The sequence below is a fragment of the Bidens hawaiensis genome, unplaced genomic scaffold (assembly GCF_021521415.1).
Source record: "Bidens hawaiensis isolate Kalapana, Puna unplaced genomic scaffold, B.hawaiensis_p1.1 tig00005307_1, whole genome shotgun sequence".
NCBI classification, from domain to species: domain Eukaryota; kingdom Viridiplantae; phylum Streptophyta; class Magnoliopsida; order Asterales; family Asteraceae; genus Bidens; species Bidens hawaiensis.
Genome location: NW_027491338.1, coordinates 1,466,365 through 1,483,207, shown reverse-complemented (window position 1 = coordinate 1,483,207; position 16,843 = coordinate 1,466,365). Strand labels below are relative to the sequence as shown.

The following is a 16,843-nucleotide window of genomic DNA, read 5'->3' as shown; positions in this document are numbered from 1 at the left end:
TAAGATTACCGTTAAGACTCAGAGTAATATTAAAATAATCAATGCCTTAAAATAATAAAATGATGCATATTCCCAACAAATAATTAACTTTAATAATCCAATTAGATTTGTCTTTAAATTTTGTATTTATTTTTATTATAGTTCGTGAAGTTCGTTTGCTTCGGTTTCGTTAACGCGCTTTCGCTTTTTATTTCAAGTTGATCTTCGATTTCAAGGTGACTTTCTCATACCCCCTTTTTAAACGTTTTTACATTTTGGGGGTAGTATGCATATCCTATACAAACGATTACTTACTTTGCTTATTCAAACTACAATTCGCATTATGGACCTGTGTTTACTTGCTTATGTGCGTTGTGCTATCCGAGTACGTTGGTTGTTTCCAACTGGAAATGACCTTATGTGTGTTGTGCTATCCGGGTACGTTGGTTGTCCCCAACTAGAAGGACTTTATGTGCGTTATCTTATCCGAGTACGTTGGTCGGCCTCAGCTGGAAAGGACCTTGCGTGTGTTGTGCGATATCTTGCGTACGTTGGCTGTTACCAATTGGAAAGGACTTTACTTGCGTTGATTACACGGTTCATAGAATTGTATGCTTTTTATATATTATAACAAGCCGTGATGATTCTCACTAACTACTTGTAGTTGACTTTTATTTTATATGCATGCTACAGGTGCTGCGATTAGAGGTTGATTGCTTATGGAAGACACTAGCTTAGGAATAAAATAAATAAATGGAGTTGTTGAAATAAAATGCTTTTATATGAATTTGTTTGATCATTACTTGGAGACTTGTGTATTATGATGCGTTGAAACGAATTAATGATATTGTAGTCACTTAATAGTGCAACGTGTGTTTGAGCAATCTGTACGTCACATTAAGGCGTTTCCGCTTAAGTCGGGGTGTTACACAGGGTTCGGGTTCGGGTCTGGGTATTAGCTTGAAAAACCATACCCTATGTACCGGGTCCGAGTCGGGTATTGAACCGGGTCTTCAATACCCGGGTATTTGAATACCATATTTCCGAGTATTGAAAAAATTCGTTTTTTGGGTATTTGAATACCCTATTTCCGGATATTAAAAAACCATTTTTTCGCAACGTTTTTCTATTAACGGGCCTGCTTCGTTTTTTTATTCTAACTCAATTTTTTGCATACAAACTTCAAAGTTTATTCAAACATATGCAAACTACTAAACAATGATATAAAAAACATATAATTTATGTGTTTAAAATTGTTGTTTGGTATATCAAAAAGCGCTTTTCTAAATAAGTATTTATATCAAATATGTGCTTAAAAAAATATCCGTTGGAAAACGGTTATAGATTTGTGGTAGCCACACAACCACTACCAAGTGCCACACAGACACATGTGCACAAAAATTAATATCCGGGTATGCAAAAAATCCAGTTCGGGCATGCAAAAAACCCGAATCGGATATGCAAAAAAACCTGGGTTTTGGGTATAACTAGAACCTGGTTTTAGGTTTTGGGTATAACTAGAGCTGGGTTTCGGGAATTATCGGGTTTATATCGAGTACGGGTTCAGGTTTCAGCGTTGAAAGTCATACCCTATTCGTATCCTACGGGTAGAGTCGGGTTCGGGTATTAAAAACCTGGGTTTTAAAAAAAACTGGTTTCAGGTTTTTTTCGGGTCCGGTTCCGGATTTGTGTTCTTTTTTGCACCTCTACTAATACATACAAATGTTCAATAACAATTTAACCCATGGTCAACAAATTTCCAACCCAAATTTTTAGGCACAATTCTATTGTTTCTTGAGCTATTTTTAGATTGATCGAAATTAACAATCAACTAACCCATAACTTACCTGTTATAACCTTCAAAATTGATTAATCAAAACCGCCATAACCAATTAGTTATAGTTAGAGGTGCACAAATCGAGGTCTTATAATACCCGGTTTCGGCTTATGGAACAGAGTTCGGGTGTGACTAGGTATTGGAAAATTGGGTATTCGCAATACCTGGGTCGGGTTAGAGCTGGGTATTCTAAAACCGGGTATTTAAATACCCTGTTTTCGGATATTGAAAATACCCAATATTTGGGTTTTTTTTCCCGGGGTATAGATTGAGTTTTTTTTAAGGGACTGCACTTTTCTGGGGTATTTTTGTGGTGTTTTTTAGGTATGGAACCGGTTCTAGTTTTCGGGTATTAAAAGGGTACAAATCGGGTCCGGTTCCGGGTAAGAGTTTTGGGACTGAAATGCATACTTTGTCCGTACCATGCGGATAGGGTCAGATAGTAAAAATATGGGTATTAAAAAGCGGTTTCGAGTTTCTTTTTTTGAGTCCAATTCCGAGTTCAAGTTTTTTCATACACCTATATTTATAATAGTTATGGTTTCAAGCCAAAACCGATCCAAACCGAAGAGAAACCCTTGAGTCCCATGGTAGAAGGCGCTAATTTGGGGAAAATTTCTTTCACCCAAAAATTGAAAAATAAAAATAGCGGAAAATAATAAATTACCCCCAAATTCCAAAACCCTCATTCATTCTCAAACTCTATAACCCATCTGCCGTTCGTTCTCTGTTAACTAATTGCTTCAATCAATCTATAATAATAAACACCCAATTCTTGTTTCTTGTTATTATTATTGTGTTTCAAAGAAATGGTTTCTGGTTCGCGAATCGAAGGTGGTAACGGGACCCACAATCTATCAGCTGGTGTTCGAAGAACCATTCAATCGATTAAAGAAATCGTGGGTAATCATTCGGATGCTGATATTTACACAACCCTTAAAGAAACCAACATGGACCCTAATGAGACTGCTCAGAAATTGTTGAATCAAGGTTTGTTTGCGTAAAGATTTTATCTTTTTTGGTCGTTTTTGTGTTTTTTGGGTGAAAGCTGGTGTTTTTATGATTAATATTTGTGGGTTTGTTGTTGGGTTGTGTTTTAGGGTTTGTAATGTGTTAAGTGTGATGGTTGCTGCACTAGACTATGTAGTAAAAGTTTACTTAGATTAAGTGCTAACGTAATATAAGCAGCAGTTTTGAATTTATATATATAATAGGTTTTTAGAATCAAGGTTTGCTTGTGTAAAGATTTTATCTTTTTTCTTTCTTTTTAATGTTTTTTTTTTTGTGTGAAAGTTGGTGTTTTGATGGGTTTGGTTGAGTGATATTTGTGGGTTTGTTCTTGGGTTGTGTTTTAGGGTTTGTAGTGTGTTAAGTGTGTACGTTATCATATTATTAATGGTTGCTGCACTAGACTTTGTAGTAAAATTTTACTTAGATTAGTTGCTAAAATAATATATGCAATTTTATTTAACTACTAATTTTTAAGAAGTTATTCTTTTTTAGTTTTTCTTATGTTTTTTGTGTGAAAGTTGATGTTTTTATGGATTTGGTTGAATAATATTTGTGGATTTGTTGTTGGGTTGTGTTTAGGGTTTGCAATTTGATGATTCTTTCAGGGTTTGTAATCTGTCAAGTGTATGTGTTATCACATTATTAATGGTTGCTGCACTAGACTACGTAGTAAAAGTTCACTTAGATTAGGTGTCAAAACAATATGTTTTTTACTTTTTAATCTTATAATTAATACACAAATGTTTAAAATTTTGTTAATGCTGTGTGATTGGAGTATATAATTATAATACGCTATCCATAAGACTGAAGCAGATGTCACTAGTTAAATGCAGTCAGGACTTGTTTTTTTATAAGTGTATGTGTTTTCATTTTACTGTTTTTATTGGTTGCCTGTAAAACTCACAATATTAATGGTTTTGCACTAGACCCTGTAGTAGAAGTTGGCTCAGACAATGTGTTATGAATAATGGTGCTCAGGATTACTGCCACACGATTCATCATACACCTTGCAATATTTAACTTATAACTAATTTCTATACAGTTGTTTATAGTTTTGCGAATGTTGTGTTGTGTGACTGGAGTATATGACCATATTACCATATAAGTTATCTGAAAGACTGAAACAGATGTCACTAGTTAAATGTGGTTAAGGTATTTTAATGCACGAGTGTTTTTTTCTGTAGTGTGCTTTAGATAAATTCAGAAATGCATTGGTTTGATAACGGTTTTGCTTGGTTAGTAATTTGGAGTCATGTATCAGTTGTTTGTACATGAAAGTTTGGTACTTGTTTGATGAAGCAGGTTTGGGCAAAGTTTTATTGGCATTTGTAAATGCTTTCCATGATTTTTTGACTCTTTGTTTATGCAATCACTTATATTTTGCTATATTTTATCTGCTCTTATCAGATCCATTTCACGAAGTCAAGAGGAAAAGAGACAAAAAGAAGGAGGTAGGTTATCTTAAAATTTTTTCTGTCACATAGATAGTCACACTTCTGATTTGCACATTGTTGAAATCAAGACTTTGATTAATTGCTGCAACTGCTATTCATAGGCTCTCTTATATGCCACAGTTAACTCATGCATTATTCATTTATTATGTGTTTTCTTGGTTTCAACTTTCAGTAGCGCATAGATACCAACTTCTGGTTATATATTATTTATCGCTAATTCATTGAAGAATGAAAAATTTTAAACTTTCAATAGTTTTACTTGTTTATTGATTTTTGTGAACAAATTCTTTTCATCCAAAATAGTTTTCTGTTGTTCAACTAGGTCAATAATGCGCATGCTTTTTTTTTTTAAGATTATCTTGTAATTTGTTTCGAAATGGTATAAACTTAAGTTTTATAAGGCCTTCATTCTGTAATGCAAATTTTAAGCTATTGTCTTTCTTATGCATCCTGGTTCATTTTTTAAAAGGCTTGAATATAGTTTATTAACTTATGATATTTCAGGTTACATCATTTAAGGCTCCGGTGCCTGTGAGGCCAAGAAAGCCTACTGAACAGCTAGATCAGGGAAAGCCTACTGAACCGCAAGTTCAAGGAACGAAGCCCAATACATATTCAGACCGCAGGCCTTTTCAAAGGGCAGCTTTTGTTAGGAATAATGTATCTTGTAATAAGCTTTCTGATTTTTTAAAACTTTATTAATGACTATCTTGTTTTGCTTTTTATAATTTTTGAGCAAAAAAGCATGAAGTCTGAATTTTTTTAAATCTATTTGAAAAAACGAGTTTAATTTACGTGTTGACGTTTCATCAATAATATTTTGATCTTTTTAATATTATTTAGGACATTTTTGTCTTGCGACATTTTTTTTTTGGCTAAATAGGCAATATGTACATAAATGAATTAGGATGCATGCTAGTATTAATAAATGGGTAGCGTGGCCTTTACATATCTTGTTTTAAAAATCTTGCTTCAAATGGGTAGCTAACACCGACTGGCCCGATTAATGGTATTATTATTGGTGTTGTGTTGATTGTTGAAATTTACTAGATTCAGGAAGAACAAGACAGTTTCGTGTTGTGAGGGACAATAGAAATAATCAAAACGAGACAAAACCACCTGCTAAAAGCTCAGTGAATGTGACAACTAAACATCCACCAGTTTCAACCACTTCCGAAAAGAGGTATTACACATAATTTTTTTTTTGGGGATAATTCAAGATTTTTTTTCTTTTAAAAGTTCACAATAGGATATTTCCCAGCTAAACTTTGTAATGTAATTTTTTTCATCTAAACTTTGTAATATCATTTTCCCGATATTTAGCGTATCTAAAAGTTCGTAATTGCGTATTTTCTCAACTAAACTTTATTATATCATATCTGTTCAACATAAGTTAAAACTTTATCAAGTCTAGCAATTGAATAATCTAATCATGGCTATCCATTTTATAAACCAATTTTAAACCAATAAATTCTTATTTTTACACCTTATTATAAAATGAATAATGCTATTTAATTTAACACTCTAGGGGAAAAAGAGTAAAAAATGCATAATGGTCTTTGATTTTTTCTTTAATATTTGTAAGTCTTAAGTTATGATTAGATTTTTTTTATATTTAGGTGTATTTTCATATTCTAAGGGGGGTGTTTGGCCTAGCTTTTATTTTTTGACTTATGCTTATATTTTAAAGTAGCTTATAGCTTATTTTCTATTATTTGATAAGCTTTTTTTAAGTGTTTGGATTAGCTTATATTCTACAAGTTGGTAATATCCACCATTCTTTTATTTGTTACAGTAATAAGTTGCTTCAATAATTGCTAATCCACCACCATTTGAGGGCAAATGAGTAACTTACACCCTTACACAAATAAACTTCTTCAAATAAGCTAAAAAACCATCTTCAAATAAGTTTCTTCAAATTACCTTATATAAGCTTATAAGCACAAGCTTAAAAAGCTAAACCAAACACCAAACTAAGCTTATTTTGTAAAAAAAGCTAAAAAAGCTATAAGATTGGTCAAGGTTTAAAAGTACGGAATCGCGCCTCGAGGCGTTTTCCCATAGCCTATCGAGGAGTAAGCCTCGAGGCGACACGAGGTGTAAGCTCGAGGCGGAACTTAAAAATGAATATAAAAATTATATATCTTATTAAAAAATATATTTAACATCAAACAAAGAACTTTCTAAAATAATTTCATCATCAGATTCACTAGTCATGAGAAACACTCGAAGTCTAAAGCATAATAAAAGACATAAGTTTGAAACTGACACCAAAAGTCTAAAACATTAAAACACACAAAAAAGTTAAGGTTTCCTGCCTCTTTAACGCCTCAGCCGTTTTTTTCCGCTTCGGACGTTTTTTTCCGCCTTGGACATGAAGAGGCGTACGTTTATTTCTATCCCCTGAGGCGCCGCCTCAAATTCGTTTTGCAACCGCCTCGTACCGAGGCGCGCCTCGAGGCACCGCCTCACAACGCTTTTTTAAACCATGAGATTGGTTAAAAAAGCTAGGCCAAACACCTCCTAAATTTACAATGGGTGAGTATGATATATTTCAAGTTTAAATATGTTATAAAAGTTTTTTCATATATATATATTTTAAAAAAATTTATTTATCAAACTTGTCATGTGCAGCTCAGCTGAGGCTTCCAAAGCCCAAAAGTCACATGTGAATCCATCAATTGATTCACTATCTAAACAAGTAAAAGGTGTTAATCTGGCTGCAAGTGGCAGGAGACCCGTGGTCTCAAATGTTACTCCACCTGTACAGGTTACCTAGCAACAAAACCACATGATTCGGTTACATCGCCCAACAAACAGTTTGGTAATCGGAGTCTATTCATCTTCTTCTGACCCGGTTCATATACCATCTCTAGCATCCTGACCACCTGCAAATGTGGGGGCCATAAAACGAGAAGTTGGGCCAGTCGGTGTTCGGCGTCATCCCACATCGGAGAATCCCGCCAAGCCGGCATCTGCACAGGCTGCTCCCATGTCAAACTCCAAAGATCATTTTAGATCTTTTCCCGCTGTATCTAAAACTGATCAACATACACAATCTGGTGCGGCGGAATCAGTGCCAAGCGGACGGTCCTTTAATAATCAGCATGGTAACAGGTCACATCAGCAATTTGTGACTCACCACAAAGGTACAAGTTTTTTATTTTTGAATTTATACCTGTTATGCTAAAAATGACATTGAGTTAATCTGTTATTTGTTTTACAATGTAGTTCCTCAAGCAAATAAGGAATGGAAACCAAAGCCGAAACCAGCTCAGAAACCGAGTGTTACTGAGGTGGGAGTTATCGGAACGCCTAAAAAGCCCACGCCATCTCCCAAGGAGTTGACTTTTGGCAGCTTTGTAGTTGAGTCAGATTCATCCCCGAAGCAAGAGGATCAAAACGTGATAATTGCAGCACATATTCGGGTCTCTGAGGCAGATTGTAAACGGTTGACTTTTGGCAGCTTGGGAGTTGACCCAGATTTACCACAGAAATCAGGATTCCAAGAAGCTACACATGTTGATGAATCGCATGTTGAACCTTTGGCAAGGTTTGTTATTATGATATAATAATTTATATAAATGTATTATGCTTGGTTAGTATTTAGTAACTGATTTGATTTCATTTTTTAACTGGATGGCAGTTTATCAGTTAGCTCAACAGAATCTTCTATCGATGAATCTTCTGAAAGCAAACAAGTTGAGTTGGTAGACGAACAACCAAGTTCTGGTTCGGTTTCTTCTGGTTCAGGGGCGTCTGAACCACAATCGACTGATAGGGTCGAGTCTTCCAGCCAACAAAACATGGAAAACTACACCAATATTGACATGGTTAGACGCAGCAGCCCGTCTTATCCGCCCTCAGAGACACATCAGCAACAAAGCTCTTCCGAATTGCCAAGTTTCTCGGTTAGTTAGTGGACTCTTTTTATATCCTTGAAAATAACTTATTATTTATTATTATTTCATGTGCATTTTTTTTATCCAACATCCTGATTCTGGTGTTGTGTATGATTATTATAGCAGGCGTATGATCCACAGACCGGATATGACATATCATATTTCCGACCAGCTAGCGATGAATCCCTCAGGGGTCAGGTGCTACAAATCCCTCAGGAGGTTGTGCTTTAATATCAAACTTATGTTATTAACAAAATTAGCGGGAAAACATTAAACAACTGACTGATATTATGATTGGTTTTTTTTTTTTTCAAAGGGATTTAGTTCTCATGTGGGCAACCACAATACCAATGGTACAACAGCAAGCTCCGGTAGCGGCACAAATGTATCCACAAGTTCATCTTCCTCACTTCACTAATATTATGCCTTATCGTCAGTTTCTATCTCCTGTGTACGTCCCACCGATGGTTATGCCGGGGTACTCCAACAACCCTACGTACTCCCCTCATCCGTCTACTGGTAGTAGTTACCTGATGATGGCCGGTGCCAACTCAGCACATGTGAGCGCAAACGGGATGAAATACGCCATTCCACAGTACAAGTCTGTCCAGGCTGGCAGTCCTACCGGGTTCGGGAACTTTACAAGTCCTACTGGATATGCATTAAACACTCCCGGCGTTGTGGGAAGTGCTTCTGGCTTAGACGAGTCCTCTCGGCTCAAGTACAAAGATGGGAATGTTTATATTCCAAATCCTCAGGTATTTGGCATGTTTTATTATTATTATTATTATTATTATTATTATTATTATTATTATTATTATTATTATTATTATTATTATGTTCATATTTTATGCAATAATATGATAACTGATATAGATTAGGGGTGTGTGCCGTGCGGTTGAGACTTGAGCCAAAACCAAACCAAAAACCGAACCTTTGGTTTCGGTTTTTTGGTTTTCGTTTTGGTTTCGGTTTCGGTTCGGTTTAGGTTTTTCCGGTTTTTGTCATTTGAGTTTGAAAATTTTAGGTCGAAAAAAAAAGTTTGGCCGAAAATAATGAATTTAGGTATAAATGTTTTTGTTAATTATTATACATTTGAGTCATTTGACCAACAATATTTGATACATACCAGAGATTACGCCTTAGTTACCAGAAATTAAGGAGCAATTAGTGGGGCGGTTTTATATTTGTTGTTTTTATAGTACATTAGAGATAGGTGTTAGGGGGGGATGTTATTATTATAAAATTAAGGTTTCTTTAGCCTTGTATATGGAGACTTGCCATCTCGAATTGGCTAATCGGTGATCAAGCCTATCTTGAATGTGGCTAATTATCTTGATTTAAGTAATTTAGATTTCCAGTTTCTATCAATATTTGAGTTACATATTTATTAAATTCTAATAACATACTTAAAATAAAAAAGAAAAAAGAATAAAAATCTAGAAATTCGGTTAGGTTATTTCGTGTTTGAATATATGCAAAACCAAAACCGAACCATAAGTTTGGTTTTTACAAAAACATAAAACCAAACCGTTGATTTTTGTTTCGGTTCGGTTTTTTTTTGATTTTTAGGTTTCTTGCACACCCCTAATATAGATACTAAATAATATTGTGCACTACAGGCCGAGACATCCGAAGTATGGATGAATCCGAGGGAGATTCCTAGTATGCAATCGGCTTCATACTACAACATGGCGGGACAATCTCCTTATCACACTGGTCACGGTTCATTCAATGCACAATCATCTCATATGCAATTTCCGGGTTTGTACCACCCTCCACAGCCTGCAGCCGTTGCAAACCCGCATCATATGGGCGGGAGTGTTGGGGCAGGAGCTCCAGGAGGCCAAGTTGGTTACCAGCAGACGCAGTTGAATTGGTCAGGGAACTTTTGAAACGCGTATGATATGTCTTTTTCTTGTATGGGGACTTTAAAGTAGTAGTTATAGAAGCCTTTTGTTTCTCGAAAATGGATTTTACAAGTTTCCCATATCTATGCATTGTGATGCTGTTTCATGCATCACTTTTTTTATTTTTATCGTCTTTTCATACAACGGAACAGAAAAAAATATAGTCATGAAAGTGATATACTATATCCGGTTTTTAACACAGAACACAACTGTATGTATCTAACATACTCGAACTGTTGAACATGCATGTTTTTTCGCAGATTTGATGGATATCGGTTTAACATTCAAAATATGGTCGAAAGAAAAAAAGTCTCTATTTAACAGGGCTTTTTTCTATACCTATGAATTCCATTGGACCTAAAATTGATATATTGGAAGAATACATTGGGTCTTTCAATATCGATAGGTTGATTGTTTTGCTCAAGTATCTTCCAAAAGTAAAAAAAGACAACGTTATTGTGTGAATAACAGTATAAATAATACATGTTAGATGCATACAAATAAAATGCATGTATACATTTAATTTTTTGAAACGGTAACTTATACACGCTCTGACCTTGTAGGCCAATTCTCTCAGTATACATGTAATTAACTACCTAGGCTCGGTATGGCAGGAGATAATTTGGAGGAGCTTAAGAGCTCTGTACAGCTAGGGTGGGCAGCTGGCAGCGACCTTCTACTATTGGGTCACCTCGTATGTAGCACCTAGGTAATTCTTTGTTTGTTGGTCGTTCAGAAAAAATTTAACTACTTGGGCTTTATCAGGCCTTGTGTGGTAATTGCTAAAGTGGGCCCTCAAGCCCATATATCTTTCAATGATGATACATTCCGGCCTTTCTTTTAGACATTGAAGATCTTTATTCCACCAAGGAGTCATAATTATTCACACGAGTGTGTCGAACCTATGCGAGTCTAAGCTAAGGTTTGGCATGCTTTAGTTATGGGAACTTGAGCTTGAGTTCGCCTCATTTTGTGTTCTATTTCTAAATCTCGAGCTCAGCTAATGAGTAATGTTTTAAGTTTGTTTCTCCTTTGTTATTTATTAAATTTATCAGTATATAATAATACTTAATTTTATAATTTTGTTTGATATATTTAATAAAATTATATAATAATAGACGTATATAAGCTCGCGAGGCCTTGTTTAAGCTCTACTCGATTCGAGCTTTTAGGGAGCCGGCTCAGTTACTAACAAGCGACTTAACTGATTTACACTTGAAACCTATTGTTTTCCACAACAATGTATAGGAAATTTACAAAAGAAGATTTGGAAATTAACTGCTCACAGTAACGTGAAACGACGATTGCGGAATTGATAGCGAAATGCATGATTTTGGTGATGAAAATGCTTTGTCACTCAAGCTTATTCATTGCCTCCAGCCGATGAATGCCCAATTAGAACCAAATAACCTGATAAAATCTCATCCAAAGCTACCCAGAACTGCTCGAAAATGCCAAGTGGGCATACATATGCCAATGGGCGTAAACATTACATAAATATAAGAAAACATTAGTTGTATCGTGATCTTCGGAAACATCGATACAAGAAGGTGATAAAGTTGTTTCTCTGTCATAGTCCATGCTAAATAATTTAGATTGGGATTGATTGGATCCACATTTTAGAGGTAGTTAATAACAAGTAAAGAAAATTGTTGGGTGGGGATGAGGATGGTTAAAGTGGTATTTATATCAGGTATTTGCGATTTAATTTATATTATTACCATTACGTAACAATATAAAATTCGGGGGAGGAGAGGCGATTGTTGTGAGGACACGAGAATGGAAAGGAATGGGCGCTTCACGGGTAGTGTCCATGCTTGGCAACACACACCTTATTAACCTCTCAACATCCATGCTTCAAGTATAACACACAGTATCAAAATATTATTAGTGATAATTCAGTTATTGTGATATGATAACCACCAATTTCTGGCATCATTATCTTGGGATTTGTCATTGTCAAAATGGTTTTTCTTTTAATATTTGATTAATAGTTTATATATTTCGTAGTCAAAGTTTTAGAAGTAAATTATATATAGTGATGCCGTGTAAATATATTTAGTTGGACGGGACCACGAAATTGTGGAAATGAAAAAAAAATTAAAAAATTGAGGTGGAAGTCCCCATCAAAATCAAGTAAAATGATTTTATGCTATTAAATACATAGACTATTGTTTGTTATTCATACTGTATTTTATGCTTTACAAGTTTACATACAAATAGTTTATAATCCATAAATACTCTTACAATATTAGATAAGTGGTAATTTGGTAATCTCTATTCTCTGTACCTGTGAGTGTTTGACTAATGGCCTGAATAACCTAGAGTATTAGGTACGCCGATGTGGGGGTGATTGGTGGTGGGTCGAGAAAGTGGTGCGTAAGGCCGGGCGTTCGACTGACCCCGGCCCGACACCTGGCAGACCTGATATTTTTTAAAATTATATATATATATATATATATATATATATATATATATATATATATGATTAGATTCATTTCAGAAGTGATTGTTAATGCGAGAAGTGCGATAAGAGGTTCTAACCAATCATATCATTTCTTTTTATTTTTGAATTATTTAAATATAAAGGTGTTATAGTAAAATGATAAATTTTTATTTTTGGTAATTAAACTATTCGATATAAGTTACATTTTTAACAATTAAATGATATTATTATTCTTTAATTTCATTAACCTAACATGACATTTTTAAATAAGTCTAATAACATATTAAATAAGATGATGTGAAATTAGTTTTGTTTTATATTCTTCTTTTTACTTGTTTAACTTTTATTCATTTTTTTAAGTTATTTTTTTATTAATTTATTTTGACATGTTTACTTCATAACACGTGAAATGATATTATGGTCATTTTGGGTTATAGTATATACATCGACTGCCACTCGCTAACCAAATGCGAAGCATATTGTTAAATTTTATTTTTTTATACCCATAATACGATTTTGTCGATTATTAAATTATGCGTCCCTACACAACCAGCGTATCCCTACATAATCATACTCATACACAATCAACATGCATGGAGAACGATTAAATGACAAATCACTACACAACCAACATATATCGATATAATTTTTTAATAGCCTAAATAATGTTTTTTTTCTTTCAATCAACTAATGTAGTGTAGGATTATCTTAGTAACATAGATATAGTTACATAATGTTGTGTAGGAATACTTTCAAATGTTAGTGTAGTCATAACTAATGTAGGGCATACATATTTAATGTAGTGTAGGAACATTTTTAAATGTTGTGTAATTATAACTAATGTAGTGTAGACATATCTAATATAATGTAGACCCATTTTCAAATATTGTGTAGTCATAACTAATTTAGTTTAGACATATCTAAAGTGTTGTAGACAAAACAAATATAGTGTAGGCACACTTTCAAATATTATGTAGGCATAACTAATGTAGTACCTAATGTAATGTACGTAAAACTAATGTTGTGTAAGAATCAGTTTGCTTATTTAATACAGTGTAGTCAAAACAAATGAAATGTAGAATTACCTAAATATGTATATAACTATATGAACAAGGATCATATCCATAATATACATATTTTTAATGAAGAAAAATAAAATCATATTAACCATCTAATGAGCATTGATTAGTCATTAAAAGTAACCGCTGAACGCATTAAAGTCTGGTTTAATGAGGCCTACACCACAATAGACATATATACCCTTTTTAATTAAATATATGTCATAAATATATGTTTTTAATTATGAATTTGCCATTTTCATTGTCGACCATTGATTAAAAACAATCCATGGTTCAGATTCATTTCTCGCACTTCTCGTTATAATATCACTTCTCACATGATCATTCCCCTATATATATATATATATATATTATATTTAAGAAAAATACGTATTCTAAAGGTTTAAACACAATTACTCAACTAATTTAAGGCTCATGATTTTTTATATCGCCTTCAGCCCAAATGTTTTCACGATTTTCAAAGACAGTCTGATGATAGCATAAGTGTTGGACTAAGGGCTATGACTTATGAACACATGACAAAGGAAAATGAGTAAAATTTTCGCGTTGTAACGTAAATATCATCTCAATGTAAATGAGAAAAAGTATACACTCATATGCGTTATAAACTTCTACCTTTTCCTACAATTATTAGTTTTTAAATAACATCACTAATAATTTATGCTAATTATAGCTATATTAGAAGGAAAACATTTTTAAATAATAGGTGCTATTTTAAAACACACCTTTTTCTATTTATCTTAAATAAATGAATAAGACGATACTAGAAAAATATGAACTCTCACACCACATGGAACATTGCCTAAACGTCCATGTCGCATCATCTTCTCAAAATATTAAATATGATAATGATATTGATAATTTATAAACATGGAAAATATGGTAACGTAAAAGACTTCCCTACCCAATCACTACTATAAATATTTTTTACAAACCAATATATATGTCATTAGTTGCATCAAAATATATCATGTTTTACATACTTTTTAATAATGCATGTATAAATAAAATCTTTCTGATTTAATAACAATATTTTCACTAGTTCAAAAAAAATAAATAAATCATATTTTTACTATTTTATGTATTGTTATACATGTTAAAACAATTTACATGTAATATTAAATTCACAATTGCATTAATATAAGGTTTGCTAAAAGATACGACTTACAAGCCGCAAGAAACCTAAAAATACAAATATTAATAACCACCTCAACTGTCATATGATCGAAGAAGTAAGTAGATACAATGAGTCATTGACATTGCAATTAGTCTTTATAAAACATCTTGCAGCTATTTATAACACACAATATCATTACTAATGTTGTCGTGACCACATGATCTCATTCGTACGTTGTTGGTTGGAGCATAAAAACCCCATCATGATGCACATTTATGATTTACCTCATTTCTTTAATCCAACGTCATCATCTGAATAAAATAATGTGAACCCATAACCATTTTAAAAAAATAAAATAACCTTTAGTTAACAAAAAAGAACCTTAAAGCAAACCTAAAAATATACTAAAAAAAATAATAGAGTAGAGTGCGGTTTTCGTTCTTGTGTTTTATTTAAATATGTGGTTTTAGTCAACTAGTTTGAAACTTGTGATTTTTGTCTCTATGATTTCATTTCACTTGCAATTAAATCCGAATTCACTAATCCCGTTAAGTCTGATCGTTATACCCATCAGCGTGTCCTTCACGTGAGGGACGGTTTTGTCCTTTTTCTTCACAAATAAACCACAGTCCTAATTCACAAGCCCTTTCACGTGAGGGGCTGGGGTGTATTTTTGGGGAGGAAGGGAGGATAAAACTGCCCCTCACGTGAAGGAAACGCTGATGAGTTTAACGACCAGACTTAACGAGATTAGTGAATTTGGGTTTAATTGCAAATGAAATGAAACCACAGGGACGAAAATTGCAAATTTAAAAATATTAGACTAAAATCGCAGATTTAGACAAATCAAAGAGACAAAAACCGCAATTCACTAAAAACAATATATGCAGAAGCAAATAAGTTAAAAAAAATATAAAATTATTTAAATTTCAAAACCATCAAGCTCTATCATGAAACTATCGGTCCGCTGACACATATACATTGTGTGAAAACTATTGGTTCGTTGACACATACCAATTTTTTTCAATGGCAATGGTAATTATTATTAGTAAAACTTAATCGACCATATTAATATAACTTGCTTGTTTAATTTACCATGTGAAGTTAATATCACTCAATACAATTAATTAGCTTCTAAGAAATTAATTTAATTATAAATCGTGTGAACTCATCATAATCTCTTATTGGCAAAACGTGTATAACAAGCTCCATCAAAAAAATATTCCCGAACTTAATAATTAAATTAAAATAATCATTAATTACTAGTCAAAACTAATTCAAATTCAAATTGTAATTAAAACTAGAAGGTTAATAAAAACATTTAATAACAAATTTTCATAAAAAATAACCAAATCTTTTCTAAATAACCAAAATTAATTAATAATTAATGTCACATATTACTACTTTACTACTATAAACACATTAAATAATTTCCTAAAAACTCCACTAAAATAATTGGAAATGGCTGTCATGCTGAGCTGGATAATTGGATGTACACGTTAGCCACGTCCACGTGGCCACATATAAGTGGACATTAGGTAACCAATATGGAAGGAAATGAGAAATCTTTCATATTAATTTTTTTTAGTAAATTGAAAATTACAAAAATACCCCTGACACGATAATATCTAGCTGGCATATTGCTGACGTGGAAATGGAAATTATTCTATTCCCATTTTCCAAGTGGAATATTATATACCCTAATCATTGATTGTTTTTCCATTTTACCCCTCCACATCCACCCCAACATATTTCTCTCACTTGTTTCATATTCACACCTTCTTTCTTCCATCTAATGTGGTTGCCAAAGCTCCGAGCGAACCCGAAATAGGCTATGGACTTGGATCTACCAAATGATATGAGCGCCTCTGAGACTCCATCAACTAATTAGTAACATAAATCAGTATCAAAAACTGATCATAAACAGAAAAGGTGAATACATTTTAAACTTTTACAAACTCTTTTTTGGTCAGAATGTTTGTACAGGACCTATCAGTCCTTAAAACCATGTGTTTTAATAATAAAAAACGGTCAGTCTGATTAAAAGTATACATGTGTGTGTATATGTATATATATCTTTATATAGCTTCTTTATTGTTTATTGCAGA

At 33.3% G+C, this 16,843-nt stretch overlaps 1 pseudogene across 1 annotated transcript; it reads left to right on the top strand.

Moving 5' to 3' along the window:
- Window positions 1–2,625: 2,625 nt before the first annotated feature.
- On the top strand, window positions 2,626–10,196 carry LOC143629593 (uncharacterized; annotated as a pseudogene). The gene is made up of 11 exons (XR_013152981.1): window positions 2,626–2,806; window positions 4,235–4,278; window positions 4,786–4,948; window positions 5,332–5,464; window positions 6,916–6,982; window positions 7,061–7,430; window positions 7,513–7,834; window positions 7,928–8,192; window positions 8,310–8,407; window positions 8,500–8,941; window positions 9,806–10,196. The product of XR_013152981.1 is annotated as an uncharacterized LOC143629593 (transcript).
- The last annotated feature ends 6,647 nt before the right edge of the window (window positions 10,197–16,843 follow it).